We start from the raw sequence: 14,874 nt of genomic DNA on the forward strand, positions 1-14,874 counted from the left end.
TGATGGATATTTTTAAAAGAATACTTGAATTAATTCTCAAAAAATCTTCAATATAGATTTTAATTCTAATCATACATCAAGAGAGGCTGAAAAGTAAGTTTATCACAAGAAAAAATATATATTTTCCAAAGAGGGAAAATGTCCATTTTAAGGATTTCTAATTAACTCACATTTCGTGGTCTGAACTTACTCAGAAGTGATCAAAAGGCAGTTAGAAATGAATAGGCGTGACCAACCACCCACACACTCACTTAGGTAAACTGAGCAATGAATATTCTCCGGGTTTTTATATGAGGTTGAAAATAACCCAGTTTTCTACTACAACTTGGTACTTTTTCAATATTTCTGGTTTTCTCTTAGGGTCAAAGAAAACTAATGACTACATGCAAAAAAAGAAACTGATCTTTTATTATTATTAATTTTTTCTGAAGGTGATAAACTAGGACTATCCACCAATGAGAGAGAAAAAAATAAACAAACCCAAGGCTTTATGTCTGGATTGTCTAGATTTACTATCTACTTTGAAAAATGTTCTATTTCACTCTTCACCCAGGCCAGAGAAAGAGAGACCTTTAGAAACATGGCTAAAAAAAAAGAGAATCTCAGATTTATATTCTCTCTCAGCAGTTGTATTACTGAAAGAAATAAATCTTCAAAGTGCAAAAGAAACAGCATCAGTGCTGCTAAATTACTATCTCTGACCCAGTCTATTGTATGTAGGCTTTATATTGAATATCCAAAAAAACATTATTTTTACATGTTGCTTTGCTCCGCTGACTCTGTAATGATCGTAGTTCCTAAGGTATGTCATCATATTCATCCATATTTAAGGAAAGGTAGAGGAAATATTTTAAAATGTGTGTCAAAATAGCCTATTACATATTCATATATAGAATATTTGAGGAATTGCCTTCCTATTGAAACAAACTATAAAAGCCTTAAAGCGTTACAGTGACAGACTTGGTCGGCCACACAGCCAGTGTAAAATTGGATTCAGTGTGATTATTTCTGGGCAATAATTCAGAGCAAATAACATCAAGGAAGGCTTGTGTAAATCCAGATGGAAAAAGTGGATTTAAATCAAACTAATAGGTTGCAAAACATATGAAATATGCTTTGTCTCATGCCTTGGAGACACATGGCCAAATCCATATTCAAAAAGTAAAAACAAACCAGAGTGATTTGAGGAATAAATTACTTGTCATCGTGATCTTTAAAAATGCCAGAATTTAATGCAAAAATATAATCCTAACATTTATTACAGCAAAAATAAATGTCAACATATTAGACTTAACTGCCGAAGCTTTGTGGTAGCATTTCTACAGAGTGAAAGGAACATGACAAGCTGTATTTCACGTTTATTAGAATGAGATTTGGTCTTCTTTATCATAAGCAGTAGATTTAAACATTTTATTTTCATTTACTTCATGGTATTGAGGAAAATGTTGACTCAGATAAGAAAAAAATATGCTTTGTAATGTTGTTCGCTGAAGCAATCCATCAATCTCAGAAGCTAAATACGTATTGTGACAACACCAAGCCATTAGAGTTAGAAAAAAGGACCTTGTACAAAATGGCTATGACATATCCGTGTCCCAGGCAGCGTATGTGAGTGGGACACTCTGTGTGAGTGCACAGTCATGTATAATACATACAGTAATGTTTTTAAATCTTCCTACCCTATTGTTTGCAGAGCTGACAGTGAATAGTGCCCAAGCCTAAGAAATCCATTAACTTATCTACTCAAAAATGTTCCTATTTATAAAAGTTATAATTTATATATGTATTAAATGCATATTTTTATTTGAGTAGCATTCCCCAAATAAACAAGGTTTCTTTACCACATAGCTTATATCTTATAATCCATTTAAAAGAAATCACCCCATTGATTCTCAATAGAATATTCATAGAATTCAGATACTATGGAAAACGACAAACATAGTTCTCTAGACTGCACCAGGATCAAGCGTAACAATTTTATCGTATTAAAAGTAAAATGTGTAGAGTGCACTATATAAAACCAATAGGTATATAAACACAATAAATATGTATGTATATAAATTGAAATGCTTGCATACACATTCAAGTGTGCATTGATAAATACGTAAATACTTTTTCTCGGAGGAAAAAAACAGTTTTGTTTGCATGAAGGAATGTGCAATTATACATGCAAATTTTGAAATGTCTAGTATGAAAATTAGTAATTTCAACACACTGCACTCTGCAAACTTATTTACATTTAAATATGAATCCACTTATCAGTTAGGTAGGAAACAAAATTCCGCATGTCTAAGCATAAATATGTTGTATATAAATATCCTATGTGTTGACAAAATGTGTGAATATATGGGCTCAGCATATGCTGCCACTAAACACCAACGAGTAATAAGATAATTTATTTCGAAAATTTTCTTTCCCATATACCTACTATGGAATTTTTTTCATTAAAGGTCATTACTCAGAAATCAAGACCTTAAATATAAACATTTTAGATACATTTGTTTGAACATTTAATGATAATTATAGTAGCCCAAATTCTTAAGTAATTACATAGAAAATTAATACTTTCATATTGTTTGGGGCAAGAGTGAGAGGTTTAATCCAAACTAGGAGTGTAAATATGCCAAAATTTACAGTGTTCTTTAGTTTATATATACTCCATGTACCTCTGCCAAATTAAAATGTTATAAAAAATAAATAAACTGTGCTATAGAAACTAGTCTTTCGATAATGCAATCTCATCCACCATTTACAATTTGTGGTTTCATCTTTTGGCTGTAAGGTATTGAGAAATCTGTTTTGATATCTTTTCTTTAAATATGTTTTTTTAATTTTTTTTTATTTTAGAGAGAGGGGAAGGGAGAGGGATAGAGAGATAGAAACATCGATAAGAAAGAAACGTCGATCAGCTGCCTCCTGCGGGCCCCCCACTGAGGATCGAGCCTACAACCCAGGCATGTGCCTGAGAGGGATCGAACCAGTGACCTTCTGGGTGGACACTCAACCATTGAGCCACACCAGCTGGGTTATTTTGATATCTTAGTGAGTAAACATGTCATCCATGATGAGTTTGCTAATTCTATTCATCCGTGAGTTAATTTATTCAGTGAAATAAAATTAATGTGCATGTGTCCCAAGGCTAAGCATATGGCCATGGTTTACGACTATACATAAAACCCTTCCATGCCAACTAGTGAATGACGTGTCACAGGACATCTGACCCTCAAAAAGCTCCTAGTCTAGTGAAAAGACAGAGAAGCCAAATTCACTGTGGTGAGTAATATATATGGAAGCAGGGGAAACACCTAATCTTGCTTGTCAGGGGAGTGTGGGGTCAAAGGGAATTGTAAGATTGTGGCCATGAGGGTGGCTTTACATAAAAAGTGATTCAGAACCTAACGTCTGACATGTAAGTGGAGGTTTTCTGGGTGGGTGAGTCAGTATGACGTGGTATGTTCTGTTTGACAGCACTGGGCGCAGATCAGCATAACTGCTGGAAGACTAGATTAAGGAAGCCGTGGGTGACGGTTGTCCTGCCCCTGCCATATACGTATTCTCATGGTCTCTGTGCTCTCATCTTCCTTCACCTCAGGAAAAGGGAATCTAACTACTGAACCCAGAGCAAAGCAAATGACTAATTAGAGAGTCAAGGACATTGCACATAAACACAGCAACTCTGTATGACTCCCCTGAGGAAAACAGAACCAAATCTAATGAAACAAACTTTTACTCTTTACAGTAATAATTATTGCTTTTAAAACAATAGAGATTCTTAAGATCACATTTTTTAAATTATCTACAATATATGTACAAGTATGTGTTAGCTCTCTTTCAAATATGAAAACTCTATTTTAGTAGAATTGAGACGTCATGAAACAACACACTGAACTCAGTTGTCACTGTGGCTTACTTCTCACTCAGATGCTTGCTACCATCCCCTTTTCTCTCTCATCCTATAATTAAATTATTCCAGTTCTTAAAAGCAGTCCTCTAGCCCCATATACTTATGGCGCTCAGAACACCCTTCCTTTAAGAAAATGTCTCCTGAGGCTCTATTCCTGTTTTACATGCTTATTATTCCAAGAGAACCAAGGGCAGTGCTCTGCGTAGATGAAATATCTGTTTACCTTTGTCATAGGACTTGTCACAAAACCCTATGAAATCATACACGGCAAAACGTCCCCCTTGGACTTACTTTGGTTGGCTAAGACATTGTCTTACCTGGGAGATGTTTCCCTCGACATCCAATCAATGCTCATTATTGAATGAATGTTCATTTTAGCTACTTGACACTTTAAATTAAAAAGGAAGGATCCTATGGAAATAAGACATTGGTTGTGACGGAATAAAAAGAATCCTGGCCTAGGTACGAGAACTGGGACTCTAGCTGCCCCGTTTCTGAAGGCAGTAAACCCGGTATAAGATGGCAGTGACATAAGATAATCTATTAGTGTTGCTCTGGCAGTTTGGGCTGAGGTAGATGAAAATACGGGCTGCTCTGGCCTACCAGGAGTGTGGGTGGGAGAGAACGGCGCACATTCTTTAAAACGTTGTTATAAAATTTTCACAGGTTTTAAGGAATGTAAGAGAATAACTTATTTGGAAATGTTCTGTAATGGTGCTAATTCAGGGGATCCAGAAAATTCCTGAAACATGGACTTTGACAATGAGTTACTTTAAGGGGGAAGGATCTGGGTTAACTAAGATTTCCAAGTCTTTGAGATAATTTAAGCAAGGATGCTAAAAGGAGAAATATTAGTGAAGCAGGGTAACTCGTAAGTTATGGTGTCAGATGATTTATACATAACTCATGATAATTATCTCAAATTTCATCTAAGTTAAGGCAGCCAAAATCCATGTCATTGTGATACAAAGTCAAATGATGATAAGGCTGTCGCAGCTTTCTGAGCTTCAGTGGCCCCCCAAAAATTTCAATTACACAAAATTGAAAATAAACTTTTAGCTCCAATATAGTTTATATTCAACCAACAGAAATTTTGTTTGTTTATTTTAAATGATTTTAAATATTTAGCCTATATAGTATGAATTTAATATTCTTTCCCTTAGAGAATTTGTTCTTCTGAAATATCAACTGATTTTTTTTTAATTTATAGTCACAATTATCCAGAAAAATATTGGGCCATGTATTCTGTCACTTCCCTGAACTATCTAGTTCTCAAATATATCAGTACAAGTAAAAGTAATCACTAGGTGGTGTAGAACTATGCAATAATACTTTAATACTATTTTAATTTAATCCAGGGAAAGTTAATTTACATAGCAAAGTGTTATGCCAACAAAATCAAGTGGACCTAGAAAAGCATTTTTTTTTAATTTTCCCGACTCTAAGACTAACATTTAAGAATAAAATTAATTACACTGCATTTGTCCCACACAATAATTTTATCAACCTGTCAGCACTTTTGAAAATCCTTTACATCAGGTTTGGATAATGAAAGGTTCATCTCCCGCTATTATGAAATATGCGTTGTCCTTTCCAATAACACTATCCACAGTTGACGTAGTACAAATAAGTTTTATATACAAAGATACCTAAATGCATAATAACCAATAGCTTTGGTTTCCATTCAAGTGTAGTTTTATGCATATTTTTGCATATGTGTATGTGCACTGTGAGAGAGAGAAAGAGAAACAAAGAGAGATGACTCACAGGAGTTCAATATTGAATGCCTTTTTTATGTTCTCCCTATCAATCAAATCATCCCTCATACATACAGAGAAGTTATTTATCTCCAAGCTAGCAATTACATTACCGCACTGATGGCACAACCATTCATACCCGCTTTCTTTCCCGCTCAGTATATTCATTCTCCCTTCACCTCTCAGCGTGATGCTTCCTCATCAGATCCTAAGTGCAAATGCCAAAAGCCCATCTAGTGCGTCTCTTTTCTGTTCTTATTCGACGAGCATCAATTCTGATTCACTACCCTTGTTTGTGTCAGTTTTTGTCATATCCCCGATGTTGAGGATGCCAGTTAAGAAACAAATTCGTTATAAAAACTGGACACATTTGTGTTTTCTGTCTGCTTGGCTGGGTTGCCACCTCCGAATGCTGTCTCCTTTGTCATTGAAATATCTTTTGTCTTGATGCCTAGCACTTAAAGTCTTCATCAGGAAGGAAGCTGTTTTTGAATATGCTCTGAAGTCTACAGAGTAATCCAATTGGAATGAAATGATTGGGAATCATTAAATTTTCTCTAACATTACAGGGCTGTGATGACTTTATCAGCTTTGTCACATATGCACTAATGCTTTCTCCTTCAAACCAAATGCCGTTTGTGAAATCTCACTCTGACTGTCATTAGAGAAAAGCCATCGCCATTTCATTGAAAATCCTCACTGCAGAGTTCCCAGGTGCTTTCAAATTTCTGACTAGAATGTGTGTTTTCTTATAATTAGACTACAGGGAAGACCTAAACTTATTTTGTGTAGGTTCAATCATCTTGCTATTTTCACTTAGATTTAGAAATCTGACACCAGAGCCAACCAAAAAATCCTTAAATCCACAAGTACATAAGTTTCATGAGAATTGTTTTTAATAAATAAGCTTCATAGGCTTTTTCATTTCTTTGAATATTGGTATTGACCAAGTGAAACTAAAGAAAAAATTAAATAGATTTTTCATCCAGAGAGACCAGGTGACTCTCTAATAAGTACCTCAGGAAGACAATTCTGGGGGTGGAATAGGAGTGTTACTGGTGGAGAGATGTCCTTTTCCCTACCTGTTGCTCGTGGGAGTGGAATTCTTGTAACATCCAAAGAAAATGTATTTTCTGAGACTAACGTGGTAGAACAAGTGATTTTTATTTCTGTGGAATTACATCCCTGAGTTTCCAAGGTCCCCTCTCCCTTAGTCCTGCCATAGAAAAAGTGTAGCTGTGGCTTTAATAGGGCTAAAATCAAAGCCAGTGTCCACAGTATCCTTTCTCTGTTGGAGCAGTGCCCAGTCCAGCATCAGGCTAGCTTAATTTTGGTTCCCAGTTACAGTCAAGCAGTCCATTGCATGTGGGGTCCACAGGGCCCTATGGCTATGGAGGAAACATGGGAAAATGCAAGAGAGCCAAGAGAGAGCCCAGAGCAACAAGAGAGAGAATTCCTTTGATTAGGGGATTATGTATGCCTAAATTTTTGTGAGTTTGCAGTGACCACATCCATTCTAACCAATGATCTCTGTTCCCAGGTGTGACTGACAGGCACCTTCCCTAGTCACCCCAACTTCACTGTGCACGTTTCTGTCTCCCCTTTGTTGGACCCTTTCTCCCAGTGACCTGGAGGGAATGGACTGCTGCTTCCCTGGAGAGTGTGAAATTGCAGTTCCCTGGTGAAGCTGCCCAAATGACATGCATATAATGTCTGCCCTTCCTTTTGTTCCTTTCCTATTATTAATAACTAGATAATTACAATGGTATCAAAACTAGAGTCTCTTTTGAGACTTAGAAAATATTTTCCACTTTTCATAGAGGCTATAATTTTCAAAAGGACATGACTTACACTAATAAAACAGAAATGATTGATGTAAAATCCAGAGGTTCAATTTCCTATATCATTAAAATAAAATAACTGGCAAACTCACAAAATGTGCATGTTGAAGATCAGTGCAAGGCCTCCAAGTGAGGAAGCTCTTGGAAAGAAAAGTCTGATCAGTACAGTGTGTGTTAAGCACACAATCATAGCGAGGAGAATCCATTGAAGATATTAATGACCAGGGTCATCAAGTTATTTGTAATTAATTTGTCCTTTATGTATGAATAGTTCTGCTCAGCAGACTGAATGACTGATTCAACTTATTCTTAAATATCTTCCCTAGACTTTGTTGTAGACACATGTTCTTGAGTATAGAACCTCTGTTTCTAAGTTGCTATGATAAACTCTACCTCTTTTGCCAAAAGTCTGTTTGAGGACAGAGTTATTTTCAATTAATTTGGTTAATCTTATTAAGCAATTTTAGCTTAAAAACTGGATAATGCAACACTCCTTTAAAAATTAATTCAAGTTTACTTGATTAAGTTCCCTTAGCTGCATCCTTCTACGCAAGGTACTCATATTTATCATTCAAACTGGCCTGCATTTGATACTTAATTTACTTAGGATTACAGCTGTAACTGGGTTTTGCCCTACAAACTGATGTGTAACCTGACTGTGCCTGTAGGTAGTCTATACTTTTCCAGACCACTAATCTCATCAGTGGAATATAGCTGTATCCTCTTTTTACTTCAAAATTCCGAGATTGAATGTTTTTTATTCTTGACTTCTTAATGACTACTGTTCTTTTCTCTATATAATTACTTTAGACTCAGCACACACTGTTATCCATTCTCTTCTCTTCGTAAGTCTATCAGATGTACAACTGTAATATAAAATAATAGGTGTTTGGTTACATATTACCCCTAATGACCTTGCTAAAATGTCACATTCTCTGAATTCCACCCAAAAACTTCTTTTGGAGAAACAAGTGTTAGGACAACCTCAACACATCTACTTCAAAGTCACCCCAAAATGTATTTCCTTTGGTAAAGACAATTCTATATGCTCATGTTAGAGGTAACTGGCCCATTGATGGGATTCTGGCTAATGTAACGTATGACACTTGCAGGTCTAGCCTCAGGTGACTCCCATTAGGTCTCTCTTTTCAACTCTCCCAGATGGAGAGACTCCAGTGGAGGATTCTGGTGCCATAGAAATTGCCATAACAATATGATAAAACAAGCCTTGGCCCTGCCTTACAGGCTCTTTCTAGTCTGAGAAATAAAATTTTACTATGGTAAGCCACAGTGATTCAAGGTCATTTGTTATAGTAGTTAATACTCCCTGACTAATACAGGTGTCATTACAAAGAAATTCATAAAAATCCACTAAAAAATACATAGAAACCCCATAACAAGCCCTGTCTAAAAGTCACAGAAATACCCTGGTGCAATAATTACATACTTATAGGAGCACATCAAGTCTTCCAAACTTTCTCCAGTCGTACTTTACCAATAGTTTAAATAATCACCAACTGCATTAAACAAATACACATTAATTACAATTTTTCTTAGATTTTATTCATTGAATAATGTTTATCAAGGCCTTACTAATGTAGGTCTTATCACCATGCACCTGTTCAACTATTTTATACTTCTAATTCACCACTTTGCCATTAGTCTTTCTACTCTCTAACCCACCATGCCCAGTGTCTCCTGGTTCATCTTCCTAAGGCAGCCCCATTGTGCACAGCCCCAGTGGCTTCCTCTTTTCACAGCACAAAGTCCAAGCCTTTTATTTAAACTTTTGTTATCTTCTCCAAACTCCTAAAAGGTCCAAATGACTGACTCTAATGCTTATTAATTTGCACATCCATTTTACTAAACCCTGTATTAGTCACTGTACAGTGATTGTCATTCTAACAAGTAGCTTGCTCTTTTCACTTCAGGGGTGAAGATAATAAGCATTAGGATGATTGGACATCCTGCCCAAAATTGCATCAGTTGGTAGTGCCAACATTGAGGCTACGCAAGGGACATTTTTATTCTCAAGTTTGCCTACATTCTGTTAGCACACCTGCATTGCATTGTGCTCATTCATCTCAAAGGCAAAGATGAACAAGGACCTATCGACGATCATGAAAACTGAAGCCATGCACAACTATCTTAACAACCAATGGGAAAAAATTACCTTTATTTCATGAACTTTAAAAATGTTTGTCAAACATTAAAAGCTTGCTTACTAATAATTAAATATGTATAGGGAATAAGGGAAACTAATACTTATTTACAGCACAATTAAAAATGTTAGGAACACTGAGGATTAAAGTGTTTCATTTCTTTGAAAAAACTCACCAGAGGCAGCTTGAATAGTGCTTCCCTCCTTTTCATATAACTTACAATGTGGAGTGGCATCTTTTCTAGCCTCGGCAAACTGGCATAGGCATTTCTAAACGTAGATCAGTTTCTGACATGTTATCTTTTAGATTTTCAATGTCATAAAAAATTTCCAGGAATTTTTTAAATGTGAAGACCTTTTTGCCAGCATCACTTGCTTTGAGACTCTTTTTTATTCTTTTTGTCACAACAAATTTCCTCACTTACGTAGATAAGATTTGTCTTCATTAATTTCCTCCTCTAGAGTCTCTTGAATGGTGGCAATGTCAACTTTTTCCTCTATACCTCCACGTACATTCCATTCAAATTTTATTTCCAGCATTATCACTTTTTGTTTCTCTGTTGCATTTTTATATTTGATGGCCAATTTCCTCTTTTGATTATCTAGTTTTGCAAAATGCCACATGGTTTTGTCACTGGAAGACAGGGAGACCACTCAACTACATGCTTTCCTGTCTGTGCCTGACCTGAGTAATGGATGTGCATGACCGATCACTGACAGAATTGCAAAGAAGTGGCATAATTGGTCACTGAGTACGCTGTACATTTGTTATTTATGCAACAGTTTGTGGACTCAAGACCTAGAAGCAAAGTTGGTACTTTATGAAATTATTTACAGTTAATATAAAAGTTGAAAGTTTGCCTGGCCAGTGTTACTTAGTAGTTGAGTGTAAACCTATGAACCATAAGGTCGCGGTTCAATTCCCAGTCAGGGTACATGCCAAGTTGCGGGCTTAATGCCTAATAGCGGATGTCCATGAGGCAGCCGATCAATCAATGACTCTTTCATCATTGATGTTTCTATCTCTCTCCCTCCCTCCCTCTGAAATCAATAAAGACATATTAAAAAAAACCACACAAATAAACAAAAACTGAAATTTGACCCAGGTTGTTGGAAGACTGGTGCTAGTTGACTAAATCACGGCAACTCAAATTTATACGTATCAATAAATGATTCTCAAATAGTCAACTCCAATATTTATAAATATTCTTTTTTTTCTCTTGTATATAATTTAAATGCTTTACCTGTCTCTGCAGTTTCCTCCCTTTCTTGATTTTGACTTAGATAATGAGACAGGGTTTGGTCTACCATGAGCACATTTGTATTTGTGGTTTACCCCCTCATTCCTACTTTCTCTCACCACCCTTTTTATATCATCTTAAGCTATAGGCCAGGGGTCCCCAAAATACATACCTCTAAGAGGCAAGCAAGTAATACAACTGAGTGTTGTAGGAAAGGGATTGTGGCTTCTGAAGGACTCCTGCTCCTTGTGATGGACTGAGCATCTTATTGGCTCCAGAAGAAACTGTTCTGCCAAAAAGAAAACTCACTTCTCCTAGATTTTGGATTTTTTTTTAAAAGGAAACAGAATTTTTTCTTTAATAAAAACAGCCTTTTATGGTAGTTCTTCAAATGATTAAAAACATAATTATTATATGATCCAGCAATTCTGGTTCTGGATTTATATGCAAAAAAAAATGAAAAAAGGGACTTGAACAATTATACACCAGTGTTCATGGCAGCATTATTCAAAATAGCCAAAAAGGTAAAAGCAACCCAAGCTTCCACTGACAGATGAGTAGATAAACAAAATGCGGTCTGTACATGCATCGGAATAGTATTCACCTATAAAAAGAAAGGAAATGTGGACATATTCCATGACATGGGTGAATCTTGAAAAATTATATTAAGTAAAATAAACCAGTCACAAAAGGATAAACACTGTATGACTTCACCCATATAAAGTACTTAGTCAAATTAATTGAAACAATAAATAGAATGATGGTTGCCAGGGGAGAATCAGGAGTTATTGTTTCATGGGAAAAGAGCTTCAGTTTGTAAGTTCGGCAAATACTTAATGTCATTGAACTATTTGCTTAAAAATGATTCATGTAGCATAAATACTCTCCAGGTCCATCCATACTGTCCCAAAGGACAAGAGGTCCCTCCCTCTCGTAGCTGCATAGTGTTCTGTGGTATAAATGTCCCACAGCTTTTTTATCCGCTCATCCACTGATGGGCACTTGGGCTGTTTCCAGATCTTAGCTATTGTAAACTGTGCTGCCATGAACATAGGGGTGCATATGTTTTTTCTGATTGGTGTTTCAGGTTCTTTAGGATATATTCCAAGAGTGGATAACTAAGTCAAATAGAAGTTCCATATTAAATTTTTGGGGGACCCTCCATACTGCTTTCCATAGTGGCTGCACCAGTCTGCATTCCCACCAGCAGTGTACCAGGGTTCCCCTTCCTCCATACCCTCACCAGCACTTGTCATTTGCTGCTTTATTGATGGCAGCCATTCTGACAGGTGTGAGGTGATATTTTATCGTCATTTTAATTTGCATCTCTCTGATGACTAGTGACCTTGAGCATATTTTCATATGTCTCTTGGCCATCTGTACATCCACTTTGGAGAAGTGTCTATTTAGGTCCTTTGCTTTATTTAGCCCTGGCCCACATGGCTTAGATCATTGGGTGCCGTCTTGTGCACTGAAAGGTTGCTGGTTCCATTCCCAGTCAGGGCACATGACTGGGTTGCAGGCTCAATCCCCAGTAGGGGATGTGCGGGAGAGGCAGCCAATCAGCATTTCACTCTCACATTGATGTTTTTCTCTTTCTCTCCCTCTTCCTTCCTCTCTCTCTAAAAATCAATAAAAATACTTTTTAAAGTGCTAAAAATAAACATGCCTTATTTTAAAATGTTGGCAATTCATTCACTTAAAATAATGTGTAGAAAGGGCTAAATCCAAGTGCTTTAGACCCGATAAAATACAGTGGTGCGCTCCTTAAGGAAAGGCTGAATAATTGAATATATTGCTAACAGGAGAGAGCTTCTGTTTTACTTGAAGAGAAACAAACCCTTCTCATAACATTTACACATCTAATGATTACATGACTCTCACAGGTTATCTTCTGCTCCACATAATTTAAATATTTTTTTTCCCCTTCCCCATACTTCAGATCCTAGTTCTGTAGACATTTTCACATGATTTCTGGTTTATCAAATACATTAAAACTCCTGAATCCTTTCTATATGGGTAAAGCTAATAATACTAGTCATGAAAGTGATTGTAAGCCCATAGATACATCAATCAAACCCAAACAAAATGTATCTTTTTTAGCAGAATTTCCTTAGCGGATATGAAAAACGCTTATAGCCACCTCAAGATGATTTATCATGAGGGAAAGTAAGACAGAAGTCAAGTCTTAGTGGAAAGATATATTTATCTTAACCAACTGAAAAAAAAGGTCAATCTGAGTTAAAAACGAACTGTAATTCTGAGTGCGTATACAACAAAGGAAAAAGAGAGAGAGAAAAGACACTAAAGCAAAGGGTAAAATGTGATTTAATTAGCAAAGCAGAAGATACACATTAAATAATTTTGCTAGGATATTAAGATACAAACATTGGTATAACATAGGAACAAAGCTAACAGGAATTATACTGGTACAGAATCTTTGGACCAGGAAAATGTTATCTCTGAATGAGGGGGGAGGGAAGGAATAGAGAGAGATATGTACACAGAGAAACATGTACTTAGTGGAGCTTTAAAGCAGGTAGAGATTCTGAAACAGAAGGTCAGAGCAATGAAACAATGGTCATAGGACAGGGCATGTATGGACATAAATGAGTACTTGGCGAAGAAGGAATGCCAGCTTTAAGCCCTAATGGAACAATATATAGCAAGGATGTACTCAGAAGAGGAAGAGATGAGTAGAATTAGGAAGACTCACTTGCCAACTACATATACCATCTGCTAACATGACAGAGTGTCATAAAGTAAAATTGTTCACAAACACTAATAAACTGACTTTAAAAAATCAACCTGTGACATCTGATGATGCAGAGATAATTGAATGCTTGTCAATTGACGAATCAAGCAGAATTAGTTGAAGGCCTAAGAATTCAAACTGTTGGCAAAGCATGTAGTTCCTATGAAGGAGAAATGCTATTCAGACTGTAGTTTTACAATACAATGTCTTTAGATTATTTATTAACAAACACTTTATGTTATTTCCAAGATACTAAAAATAAAACTTGAATGTGAATTTCCTTTATAGTGATATATGTTCAAAAGGAATTTCAGAATGTAATCAGTGAAAGTATTATTTACAATGATATACATATATACATATAGTTTTTTGGTCATATGCCATTTCGGAGGTGATTTTGCTTTGGCTACAGGTTTGCTGACCAGTCATTACTGAAATCCAATGATCAATAAATTTTAACTACTAAATTTATTTCATTCAAATGAAAAATCTATTTGCTAATTTATTCCTCATCGTGTTTTACTTTAGCAGATTATCAAGCATGAAATGTTATTCTAGGAAAGGTTTAATATGACTATCTTTATGGAACACTTCAGTTTTAATCAATCGAAAGCATCAATTCAATAACAGTCATTGAACATATGTTGCATATGCCATTAAGACTATAACACTGCACAAAAATGATACATTTTTGGACTACATGAAACTAGAAAGGACCAAATGTAGATAGAGTGGATAGAGAATATTTAATAAAGAAAAAGAAAACTAAACTGGATATTGAAGAATTAAAATGCTTATTATCAATAGAGAATGAGAATGCCATGTGGAAGATAAAAGAAAAAAAAAGTAGGAATGACATCATCAAGATGGCAACACAGGAGGTTCCTCACAAGAGGACCTACCATCAGCTATCCATAAACAAGGCAAATTGTGAAAAGCAGAGCTGGGGGTGAATCTGAGGCACCCCTGGACCGCAGAGACCTAGAGGGCTGCATTAACTGGTAAGAGGGGGAGCTGCACTGACCGCATTGCCCTCCCCGCAGGCTGGCCTAGCACCCACTGAGAGGGCCCACTGGCCCTGTGGTTTCTTCAGTGGGAAACAGAGCCCAAGGTGGAACCCCAGCCTTCCCAGCATTGCAGGCACTTCCCAGGTGGACGATGTGCTCCCAGGGATCGCAGGGGAAATCTGCCAGGTTTGACCACTGAGGATCAGAT

This window comes from Miniopterus natalensis, chromosome 1 (genome assembly GCF_054644295.1).
Source record: "Miniopterus natalensis isolate mMinNat1 chromosome 1, mMinNat1.hap1, whole genome shotgun sequence".
In the NCBI taxonomy this organism is placed as follows: Eukaryota; Metazoa; Chordata; class Mammalia; order Chiroptera; family Miniopteridae; genus Miniopterus; species Miniopterus natalensis.